Here is a 12,415-nt window from a genome sequence, read left to right on the forward strand (position 1 = left end):
GCTCCCCTGAGGTGGGTGTAGGAAATACACAGAAGGAAGAACGCAGGAGGGGACTGGATCTGGGGAAACGCTGAAAGGCTTTGCTATGCCCTTGTATAGGTGTTTTGGGACTGATCTGCCTGCACGGAAAGGAAAAAGGCATTCCTCCTTCAGCTTTCTAGATGAGGGAATGCAAGATGAGTACTATTAACAACTCTGCATTTTTCTCTAGGAATTAACCTAGGAGCAAAAATATGGAAAAAATACCCTATGAAGTTATACTGATTTTAAATCCTGTCCTAGGGATTTCCTAATTGAACTGGGGCTCCAAATTGATCAGATCACTTTTAAAAAGGAGTTGTATATTTTTTCAGTTTCAATACTGGTTAAAGTTCTTTCTTAGAATTAAATCCTAACTTAGGGTTACAATCTAGCAAGAAGGAGTTGAAGCAGAAATGCAAATATAAGCCTACATGTCCAGAAGTGATACATTTTAATATTCCACTGCCTAAAGTTCTGAGAAAATTTATAGCTACCTTTCCAGGAAATTAGTTTTCATCACTTAAGAGCAAAGCTGGCTCGCTGTTTCTTCACATATACGCACTACAATATGCTCTGCACTTTAAAACAGGATGTGTCAGGTACTCGAGGTATAATCACAATGTTGGGTGCAGTCCAATCTATGAAATGAAATTTACCACAACATATTTGGTGCCAAGACTGTGACTTATGAAAATCCTGAGTTGAAAACACTGCTTTTTGAAAAGTAAGTAATGGTTGTGGCAGTCGAATGAGGGAGTCTCGGTAGGGCCTTCTTTCTGAAGATTAATGTTCCTGCTTTACAGAGCTGTCACAGCAGGACCCTTATGCTGACTCAGGGCAGGCATCCTTCAAGATCTGACAGAAGACTACGGTCTTCTGGCTTACATCAATCAAGCTTATGAAGGGATGCACACGAACTTATGGGGACTTATACGTTGACTTATGCAAACCGAAAGTCCATGCACAGAGCAGACATCAATAACAAGGTTGGTTTGCTAGTGCTACATACCGTACAATTTCCCATTGAAATTAACCCAGAAAGACACTGGGCTAGTACTGTCTTTAAAAACAAATAAATCTAAGAATCAGAGCCTAACTTTATTATCCAAAGGAACTAAGTATTGTTTACTTCTCACCAAACTAAAGATTATTTCAAGTACCTAATTTCAAATGGGGAGGTGATGCAGCTGCTTCTGCAAATTGTGGCCGTAAAGGCACTCGATTATCAGGGCGTACGTAGCCATGCATAGGATGTAACGAGCGAGCAGTGCCAAATGCAGCAGCAGTGGTGCCTGAAATGAATTTGGTTGAGATGGGGACAGTTGTTTAAAACTGGAAGAAGCCAAAAGAGGACAAAGAAATACCTCATTGTAATTCTGCACAAAAAACTGCCACATGCATTAAAAATCTCGTACCTCAGGTTACTCATTTCTGTGAACAAGGCAAAAAGCTCTTGAAGTCAGATGCCCGGCTGCCTTTTTCCTGCTCCAGTCCCAAATCAATAACTCCCTCTCTCTCTGTTCCTCACTCTCACCTTCTTCCCCACTTTGTTCAGCGGCCAAAGTGCTCCAGTAAAAACCTGCTGAAGTGCTCCTGTGCACCACAGACTGGAAAACCACAAAGCGGCTGGACGGGTTAATGAGACATCGAGATGCTTACCTGCTGACTTGTTCCTTTCTGTGCGTAACTTCCCTGCTGCAGCCCGTTCCAGCGTTACACCGGCAGAGCCATTTCTTTGCAGTTCGCCACAACAGAAGCCATTCCTGTCACGGTGGGAGTCACTGCTGGGCAGCGCTTCCGCGTCTCTCGACTTAGGCGACGCTTTTGACTCGCTTTACGTCCTCTCCTCAAGCTACAGAGAAAAGAAACAAATTGTTCAACAGCGAAAACACCTGTAAAACGTGTCGCTCAGCAACGTAGGGTGTGAAATCTCTTTTCTAGGAAGAGGAAACATGCACGTTTCCAGACATAAAAGCTGTATTCCGTACCACATAGCAGTTTGACATGACTCTATTGAAACTGATGGTAGCATCTCCATGGGGGCAGGGGGAATGCTATGATGAACCAGATCTTAAACGAAAATTCTCAAACAACGCCTACCTTTTATCATCTTTTGGTAAATGTCTATGTGACTCCCAAACACGTACAACCTCCAACACACATAGCATGAGAGAGGAAATTAACTTACGTTCATCAGAAATCTACTTTAACATCTCAAAGATTATGAACTGACATTTGACCACATCTGCGGAAAGTAATGCATGATTATTCACCCTCATCAGCACTAGAGCTGCTAGCCAAGACTATGCCTCCATTGCGCAAGGTACTGTATGTGAACACAGGGCAAGAGACAACCCCACAAAATTTACAAGCAAAATACACGAAAAGAAAGAAAATGGCATTAGAGGTGCACAGAATTCAAGTATGTCAACCGGTGCCAGGTAGCTTGCATAGCAGCTCAGATCTCACGCCACGACTGTCTGCTTTTCCAATTCCTGTTCCTCCAGAAAGGTGTCTCATCAGTAGGGAAAACGATCACTTGATGTTTTTTAAATTTTTTTTTTTTTTTTTTTTTTTTAAGAGAACAGTCATTGGAAGTTCATGGACACAAGCCACTGAATAAAAGCAAATTACATCCAGTTCAAGTAACATTTCCAGAAATATGCCAGCAACTCATTCTCTGCATCTACTGACAACGGACTGACAATGCAGGTCCCAGGAAGAACTGAGAGTATCAACAGTGAAAGAAGCACTGGCTGGCGTTTCAAATTTATGCAGCATCACACTGTCTAAAGGAAAGTGACCCTTAAGAGGTCACACCAATTGCATAAGTAATTTGATGCCCACAGAAACTCACAGAGAAGGAACCACTGACGTGTTCTTGTTTCTTCTGAAAGCAGAGTTCCAAACTGCCAGCAATGACAACAGGAACAATCATGTCGGGGCCCATCACTGTAAAGCTCTGGAGAAGAAAACAGCCTCTCTTCCCATCTGAAATGGCTGGAGGAAATTCTTTTAAAACTTGCATGTATTTTCAGAGGACGTAGAAAGATATTTTGTTCAAGGAAGCGGTCTTCAAATGAAACATGGACTCACACAGACAAAACTGAAACTATCTGGCATTTCACGCAGCACGCCTGACTTAACAACTGCAACTGCACGGGGCTTCTTCAGGATGGTGGTTATGATATGGAGATAACTGCATTTGCAAAGGTCCTTTTCAACCCCTCAACAGATTTCAGCTCTGTTACCATACTACTCAGCTCTGCCTAGACATCTCATTACAGTTAATGGGATGAAGCACGTACACAGGGTGACCAAAATGCTAAACGCAAAGAAAATTCTGCTCTAAAAGCAACACTTCAGCATACTTTGACTCCTCATACTAACAAATCCAGATGTTACGCTCAGATTTGATCCTTGCTGCGTACACCATCTTTCTGTTACTGTTTTAACTGTGGTTTACTACTTGAAACTGGGAAATGGTTCATTCTGAAGAATGTAGTCTTAAATGAGGACTCTGCATTTTAAGTGGATGTTTCTGTTAGGAAAGCAAAGCTTCAGCAAATAAGGCAAGGCACGTAATGGAGAAACACTTATCAAATGGCTACATTGATTAGACTGCAGCAGGCCGGAGCAGCAGAGCTGAAAATAGCCAAAACACAGAGTAAATACGAAACCTCTTCGGGCTGTTTGACATTGTGGTCTGGTCCTGGAGCCAGTTAATAAACCCAAGGGCTGGGAATGCATTATCCAAACTCTGAACCCAGCTAAATATAATTATTTGAACAATACAAATCGGAAAGAGATTTAATCTAAAATAGTTTTGCATGAGATAAAGAGAGATTCATAGTTCATAAAGTATTTATAATGAACAGACTTCGGTTTCTCAAAGGCACTACAATTATCAGCTTCAAGCAGCTTTTTCATTGAAAGATGATGGTATTTAACCGACTTGGCAGCACAGTATATTGCAACACAGTCATCTAAAGACATTATTACATTTATCTGCACCTTTGCTCCTTCCCATATTTCTGTACATCACTTGATTCAATCCCTTCAAGAGACACTATTTTTTAGGACAGCATTTCCAGTACGAAATATAACTGAAGAAATCCCTCCATTAACTTGTTACAGTTTAACAAATACATAGGTTCTGCATAAAACAGTATTTACAGAAAATGCAACAAACACGTTTTTCTAACTAGCCTTAACGTGCCAAAATTGTGTCAAGCAATTGCACAGTAAAAAGGCACTTGCTTAAAGACTTAAAGACAGCCACTTACAATACCTGCAACTTGGAATGTTTAAAACTCCATTCTGATCTCATTAACACAATTTCACATCACTTTAACCCCATTAAATTCAAGGCAATTATTCCATTGGTATGAAGAGATTGTGCCCACCTTTTTATTCAGTTTGAGTTTCAAGTTCCAGGCTCTGACTGGTTCATTACTGAAAACAAGTCATCTTGGGGAGAGGCAGAATACAGTATGAGCAGAAGGCAATGGAAGAGGTGGGTGTTCAGTCTGCAAAACCACAGTTATCCTAGAACAGAGAGAGGACAGGGTTAGAAAAAGCTACAGAGATCATCTATAGCTGCACCCCTTATCCCAAGGCAGTGTCTATACCACCTGCATGGTATACACTGGAACCATTCCTGACACGTACGTGACCGACAGTTCAAAAAATCTGCAGTGGTTTCCCTCTCTTACAGTCTTCTATTTCCCGCTTTACTATTGATGTTGCAGTGTCACAGTTCTGCACTGAAATCAGGTGTCTGCTCACGCAGATAAGCTCTAACAGCCATTTCACCAGTCCGTGATGTGCTCTTTCAGTCACGATAGATATATACCACATCCTTTAAAAACAGTGCACCCAAGCATTTAAAAAACTATTCAAGTCCACCACTATGCTACCACAGATATTGAAATGGTAGTCCCAGGGCGAAAAACCCCTAAATATTTACTATAACATAGCTACTGTGCAGAAATAATATTGTTTATTAGTAAAAAATGCATATTGAAAGAAACATAACTAATGGTGTGTCCTTCAAAAAGGGTCTTCTACCTTATCCTTGATTCAGACAAAATAACGTCGGGCTAACACACAAAAAGCTTTACGTACTTGCCATTTTTATTACTACATCAAGTCAAAGTGAAACCCAAATCAACAACAGTTGCAGAGTAGAAGAATAAAACATGCAGAACATCACAAAGAAATAAACCATAGCAGGGATGGAATAATACAGATTAAACTCTCCACAATAAAAGGAATTAAGCAGACCATGCTGGAATAAGAACTCTTCTAGTTCCACCAAAAAAAAAAAAAAAAAAAAAAAATACCCTCAGTACTCCAACCTCCCCGACAGCTTGGTAGAGTCCACTTTGCAATGGATTTAAGCACTCAGTTGTTTGATTTTGTGCATATAAATATCTACTGATACTAAACCCAGACTTTGTTCTAAGCCAGGAGACACACTGACTTCAAGCTAATACTCAAAATACCTCTCTCTGACCTCTGTACCAACACTTTTCCCTTTTACTTCCCCCCCTTGCCTGCTGACACCAATGGATCTGAAGACAGAGAGGGAAACACTTCGCACACATTGTGCAATCGGCTTTGACAAGAGAGCGGTGGGGCTTTGACAAGAGAGGACTGGCTGATAAGGGCCTAATATTTGCTACAGTTCCCCGCTGATTATCTGGATGTTTAAAAAAAGTTTAGTTGGTCAAAAGACAACATTTCAGGCTGACATACATGATCAATAGGAGGAATCCTTTGGGTTTTGTGTACTTGTCTGCTAACAGCGTACAAGCTAAATCTTACAGCCTCTCCTGTAGATCATTTCAACATCAGCTCTTTATAACGAACAAACTGGGAGGGTAGTCTGAATTTAATACTTCCAACTCTACAGATCCTGTTTTCTTCAGGAAGGACCGAGTATCCAAAAATCCTCAGCCGGCATAAACAGCCATGAATGTGTGGAATTCAAGAGAAAATCTCCACTGACTTACACCTTATAGACAGGTGGACGTCCCCCCGAAGAGTTCAGCAATTCAGAGGTGAAACTAAATTGAGTTTTAAGAAGAGTGCTTTGCAAGTTGCTACCCAGGAGAAAACACAAAGAAGCAGCAAGAAACAATGATATTCTGCACAAAATGAGCTAATCCGACTTATCAAGAAGTAAAAGGTAACTTCCTTACTTAAAAAGTAAGAAATGTGGCTTCCATGTTAAATTCTTAATTGAAAAATTGCTCTATCCAAAAATCCTACATGGAGAGTCACTTGAATTTGCAAGTGGGTGCCTGGTTTCAAAAGGATTAGTTACCTTTCCAGCTTTTATATTCAGCTCTTTATTGGTCTCAGAATCACAGTAAATCAACAGATGGATGTCATCAACGTATGCAGTACGTAAAATGTCATAAAATAGAGAAGAAAAACCTAGTTAATTTTGCAAGGAAGGAGGTGCCAGAAGACTAATGCAGATCGCCAGGGACATAGTTCCGGTACATCAGAAATTGGTTCCAGGGCACCATTCCAGGCCGTTCCAACTCCAAATGAGTGCTGCGCAATACCAGTAATACATCACCGTTTCAAATTGCTTATCAGTGTCTGAAAAATTGAGAAAGAACTGGAGATGAAGTTTACATATCTTGTAACGGTACCTTCTAATTTTGAGGGGGAAGCAACAGCAAAGAGCATTTGAGAATCGCAGCTTTTAGTTTTATGAAGAAAGGGACTGGTTTGATTTACAGCTATATGACTTATTGCCACATCTGGCAACATAAGGCTAGGGAATTTTATGGGGAAGGAAATGCCACTTGATGCTTTTATAATTAAAGCAGACAATATATAGATAGTTTACACAAAGCGACTATTTTCTTTGGGAACGTTTACCTAAAAGCTTGTGCCAGGAACAGTGGGGAGACTACATTCAAAATTACAACACAGATTGCTTTGGACCTTCATTTCTATGCTTTTCATCATCCTGAATCGTTCACAGCAGAGACTAAGATACGATTTGGAATTCCCACTGCTCACCTGTATGAAATTATTACAGGAAGAAAAGTGGTTTTTTTTCAGAAGGAGTAACGAGACCAAAGGCTTCTGAGAGTATGTGTCTGTGGAGGCTGATTTACTGAAGGAATATGAAATGTTTCGCTTATTTGATAATTGCATCTTACAGCTGGAGGAAGTTAGTAACACAGTGAGGGCCATACCTCCGGGGGAAGTCAGAAAAGCCAAGCTGAACCGTCCCAGTGGAAGCTGCTTTGCTCACAGTGCCTTCAAAACTCCGGCCCCGATGGTAGTTGCCGAGTCCTTGAAAATGTAGCCACAAGTTCTTTAGAAAATCTCACTGAACGTGCCAGAAAACCACATGCCACTTCTTAGGCCAGCGACACAAAGTTGAGTTTGCTTCCATCCACGCACAAAGATGAAATTCATCTCTTACCATCCAAGCATAAAATTAAATTCTTCTCTTTACTCTGTCCTCTTGAACGAACCAGATTCAACAGAAACATTTTCTGAACATTGCTAATCTAACTAGCCATTTGTTTGTACGTTTGCCAACTGTTGCCTTACTCCCACAGAACCGCTTCTCCTGTAGAAAACAGATTGGGATTACTATGAAGAGTAACACATAATCATGACAAGATAAGCATTCAACGCATTTAATTCAGCTTCTCTTTATTCCTTTGAATACCTAATTGACTTTTTTCTAAAAGCAACGTTACATTCTCCTAGAGAATTCCCCAGACTATTTGTCCTTAAAAAGGAGTCACCCCCCAAAAATATCACAAAAGATTTGTCTTTATAGGAGGGGACCCCGTGAACTCTGTTTCATCCATGGAAAGCCAAGCAGGTCTTGTCTGTGAGCAAAGATAATGAGAATTCAAGTCACTGCTTCAGATGCACATAACTAACATCATACATATGCTCAGCAAAGCCAAAACAGTTTCTGCTATCACCTAAGCATTTCCTTTAAATGTTATTCTGAACAGACAGCAGTCCCTTTGCTGCTCTTTGTCCTCGATAGAAGGCACATGGAAGCCAGGCAGGGAATTCTTGTCCTGCACGTGTGGAGGATCGACAACAGTAGGGTCTCGATAGCTGTTGGCTCCGTAGGATACTTCCGTAACAGCAGTTCCGATAGCGAAAGACATCGGCATATTCAGACCAACTGTAAGTCTGTGCTTATGATCAATGGATCTACAGAAGCCTGAGCAGTGTTGGACCAACCTCATAGTGCTGCTTCTGCTGTTGACAGAGGTGCTGTGCACTGTAAAGAACCTGAAACCACAGTACTTACTAACAATGTTGACTGTTTAGCCAAGGCAGTGTGTTTTATCTGGACTGACATTGCTCCTTAAGTTTCTGCAGGTTTTGGGAAAAATTCCAGATCAACTGAAGCAGTTTGAGCTGTTAGACAGAATTCATGCTTCTAATTACTATAATTCACTATAATAGGCCTCTGAAGGCTTTCCATTTTTGGCTAAGTTCTTTTAATGGGGCTCAAGTTGGATCTGTATGTCTTGCATATTAAAATGTTTTAAATAAACACACCGTGAAGAAATCTTATTCATCTTCAGAAAAAAATGTGCATTTGTTAAAACAACAAGCTGAAAAACCTGTACTAATACATAGAAAAAGCGAACAACTTCAAATGAAGAAGTACTGTCCTAATGAAGATTTAGTTTTACGTCAAAAAGTGTCATCTGTTTCAGCTGGATGTCTCTACTAGAATGATGGGGAGCTGTGCTGAAATGATACAACTGGGGATTTTACTCTGGATGTATTAAGAATGTGTGTTGACCAAAAGCATTCAGGGAAGAATTTGACCTAATGTTTGACTGACAATAAATCTTGAAAGGCTTGGCTGAGGAGGGGTATATGCGGAAGAAAAAGCTTGCATCAGATACTGACTTCTGTCGAGATCCATGGCAGAGAAGTCTGGTTTTTAATATCAGTTTTCAGAAGACGGAAGTATCTTAAGTAGGTTGCAAAGCTTCACTGACCCCACCTTCTGACGGTCTGCTGGGTTCAGAAGTAGATCACCACAAAATCACAGCATAACTGAGGCTGGAAGGAACCTCTGGAGATCTCTAGTCCAACTCAGAGCAGGGTCAACTAGAGTCAGTTGCTCAGCACCTCGTCCAGTTCAGTTATGGCTAGATGAATGAAAAAATTTAAGACCTAATTCCACCGTTCTTATGTTAAATAACTGCTTACCCTGTGATCAACACAGAAAATCAATGCAACCTCTCTCACACAGAAGATTTCATCAACTTGAGGAAAGCAAGGGAAAGCTGCAAGTTTAAGAGCTGAAACTATAGCACTAAAAATCATTCCAGCATTAACATCTGAATTTTTGTACTTCCCTAAGAAGGGACTATAAGAGTAGTGACTAGCAAGGGGAACAGAAATATCAAAACAGAGAGTGAAATACGAAAAAGGCAGATATGCTTACTTAGAAGGTAAGAATCTAAATGCAAAGATGAAAAGAAAAAGTCCATAGAAAAATAAAAATTAAGACAGAGACAGCTGGTATTTCCCAAAGTACACTTACTGAAAATATTATAAGTGAATATATTCGATATGTCTGAACAGCCCCTACAGCACTATCTATGATTCTTGGGCAGGATTTTCTTAAGTCTTCAACATTTGACTTCATTCAGATTCCACTAAAACAGAGACATTGTCTCAGCAACTCCAAACCAAAAGAAATTAGAGAAGGCAGAACCAACTTAGGTGCTCCTGTACCACAACAGCTGAAGACTCTGAAATACAGGATACTTTTCTCAGCGTCTGCTTATGCCAATATTAGACTACTGAAAGATTGGACTATAAATGGCCATGGTGGACTTTCTTCATTCTCATTCAACTGGAAAAAGCTTGCTTGCTCTTAAGGATATATTTTATTGTGTTTAGCTGCAACTTAATCCAGAGTGAGTGGAACATTTAATGAAAAATTCATCCCATTCAAATTGGATGTCACTCAAATTCACAAGACTGTCACAATTTCCACTAATTAAGCAGCTCTGAACTTTTAGGAATAAAAGGGTTGTATATGCAAGATTGTGTGAAATCACAAGACAATCTGAGGCTCTGATACAGCAGTAAAAGAAGATTGGCAATGGTGTTGCTATTTCTGTGAAGGATTACAATGTTCATGTTTTTTGATGGTTCACTATCCTTACTAACTGAAAGTGACTCTTCTACAAGTTCACCTACAATCACATACAAACACTCAGAGCTATATGTTAATGTACTAGGTGACTCAGATAAGAGACAGACATTTCTGTCAGTTTTGATTTTACATCATCCAAGAATGGATTCCAGTCCGCTCCCACTGTACACTATGTTTTGGAGTTCCCCTCACCCTCATTGGGATGATTACTTCAGAAATCCTTGCATTAGCTCTGCAAAACTACATCAGGTACTGCATGTAAGAATTCAAGAGAAGAACACTTTGAGCACATCCCATCATCCCCTTTTTCCCCACCAAGGCACTCCTGTTTTCTGACACATCCTGACAGTTGAATCTGATGGCCTCAATCCAGTAAAGTTCAATAAGTTCTGGATTTTTTTCAAATCGACTGCCCTCCTCCACTCCCAGTAAGGTCAATTTTACTACACATGCATTGGTAAGTCAGTATTCGTATTACCATAAACGAAAGGAAGACAGCCCCAGCCGCTCACAGGACAAAGATAGCACAATCAATACAGTACTGCACTATAGACTAACATGGGGTAGAGCTGCTGAGGCAGCTTTGCTGCTGGCTGCCTCTTGCCTTTACACAGGACACGCTCATTGATTTTCTCCCGTTTCTGTGGCCAGCAATGATTTCTTCTCTTAGGTTATTCATTTAAAAGAAAAGTCCCAACCCCCCCCACCAAGTCAGAACAAAGGGAAGCAGCATCAGTCCCACAGAATTTGTTCTTCCCAAAAGGAAGGCACAAACCAGAAAGTGGATTGTTTTCTGTTGGGGAAGGATGCAAGATGACTCCTTCTGCACAGAGCCCAGGACGATGTCAGCAGCAGTCTCCCTTTGCAAGAACAGGTTGAAGCCTGAGGACGGAAAATGGACAAAGATTAACGTGCTCTTACTGTCCCACAAATGACATAAATGTCATAAATATTCTGCAAGATAACATGCAAAGGGCTTTCTGTCCCAAGGTAACATACTCTCCTACAGCAGCTGTATGCAAACATCACATATCCCACCCGTAACTCCCATCCCACTAATAAGACAAAATCACGTATATGAAACAATTTGTATCTTTGATTAACACAAACTCAGAATTTGCCAAGCTGAATCATATAACTTGTTTTCCTAGTCCTCTATAAATGTTGGCTGCTGGTAAAATTGAGCACTATATACTCCAGACAAAGAAGGCAGCCACCCTTCAACCCACACACCGCAGAAGTCACTTAGGCATTCCCTAAAGCTGAGATTGAACTGTCCTCCACATCACAACGTTACAGACATGGTTAGTAATCAGCAAAATATGTAGCCCATTAGAAAACCTAACCTCAGCATTTCCTTTTATTATATGATGCTTAAGTCAGCTCCTAAACATCCCACAGATGTTTAGTCAGCATCTGTTCAAAGCCCATTGCCCTTCTACTATATCAGGTATGTCTTTGTTCCCATCACCTACGAAAGGATGAAAGAAGGAAAAAGTAAGCATTGATCACTTTATACATAATCATTTGCATCCCATCTAGTATTTATCCTTTCCAGACTCGGCAGGTAAACTCTAGGTTTATACTCTCCTTCACTCGCTCTCGCTCAGTATTGGAATCCTGTCCTCCTGGCTGCATCTCAGGAATACAAAACAGTAGCAGCCTCTTCAGGTTTTGTTGTTTTTTTTTGATTTTGTAACTCTTTCTGTCACTCTTACTCCTCTTGGCCATGCTCTGGAAATGAATTTAGACTTCAGATGCAGTCATCGTCTCAGAGCCTGGGTGGTCTAAGCATCAAAACACAGACGGGGACAGAGCTGGGTGAGGAGACAGGAAAATATTATTTCTCTATTAATACATTAATGACTCTGTCCTGATTGCTATCAGTACCAAAGAATTTCACTCCCAGTCTGATAGGCGTAACAGAACTGACACCTCCGTTTTTCCGCCACGCTAGTCCTATTGTCAGCCTTAAATTTTGCCTGCTCCTGAAAGGAGTTATTGCTCTGTAAAAATGAAGTTTTCTGCTGCTGCTGTTATCTGTTAATTAGCATCAATTGGTTTCTGGAAAAGCTATAAATATATCTAGCTATAAATATATCTAAAAAGGTGTTTTTCTAAGGTTTCCTTCAGAATCATACAATTTAATAAAGTCACAGGCAGGAAGGATGAATAAGAGCCCTTGGGGAGCCAATCAGCTGA

At 40.5% G+C, this 12,415-nt stretch overlaps 1 long non-coding RNA gene across 1 annotated transcript; it reads right to left on the reverse strand.

The window, feature by feature from the left end:
- Positions 1-5,139: 5,139 nt before the first annotated feature.
- LOC138684485 (uncharacterized) lies at positions 5,140-12,017 on the reverse strand. Its single transcript, XR_011323779.1, has 3 exons — positions 11,560-12,017; positions 10,989-11,095; positions 5,140-9,194 (listed from the first exon to the last, which is right to left on the reverse strand). It is a non-coding gene; the product is annotated as an uncharacterized lncRNA (long non-coding RNA).
- Positions 12,018-12,415: the final 398 nt, after the last annotated feature.

Source organism: Haliaeetus albicilla, chromosome 1 (genome assembly GCF_947461875.1).
Source record: "Haliaeetus albicilla chromosome 1, bHalAlb1.1, whole genome shotgun sequence".
Classification (NCBI taxonomy): Eukaryota; Metazoa; Chordata; class Aves; order Accipitriformes; family Accipitridae; genus Haliaeetus; species Haliaeetus albicilla.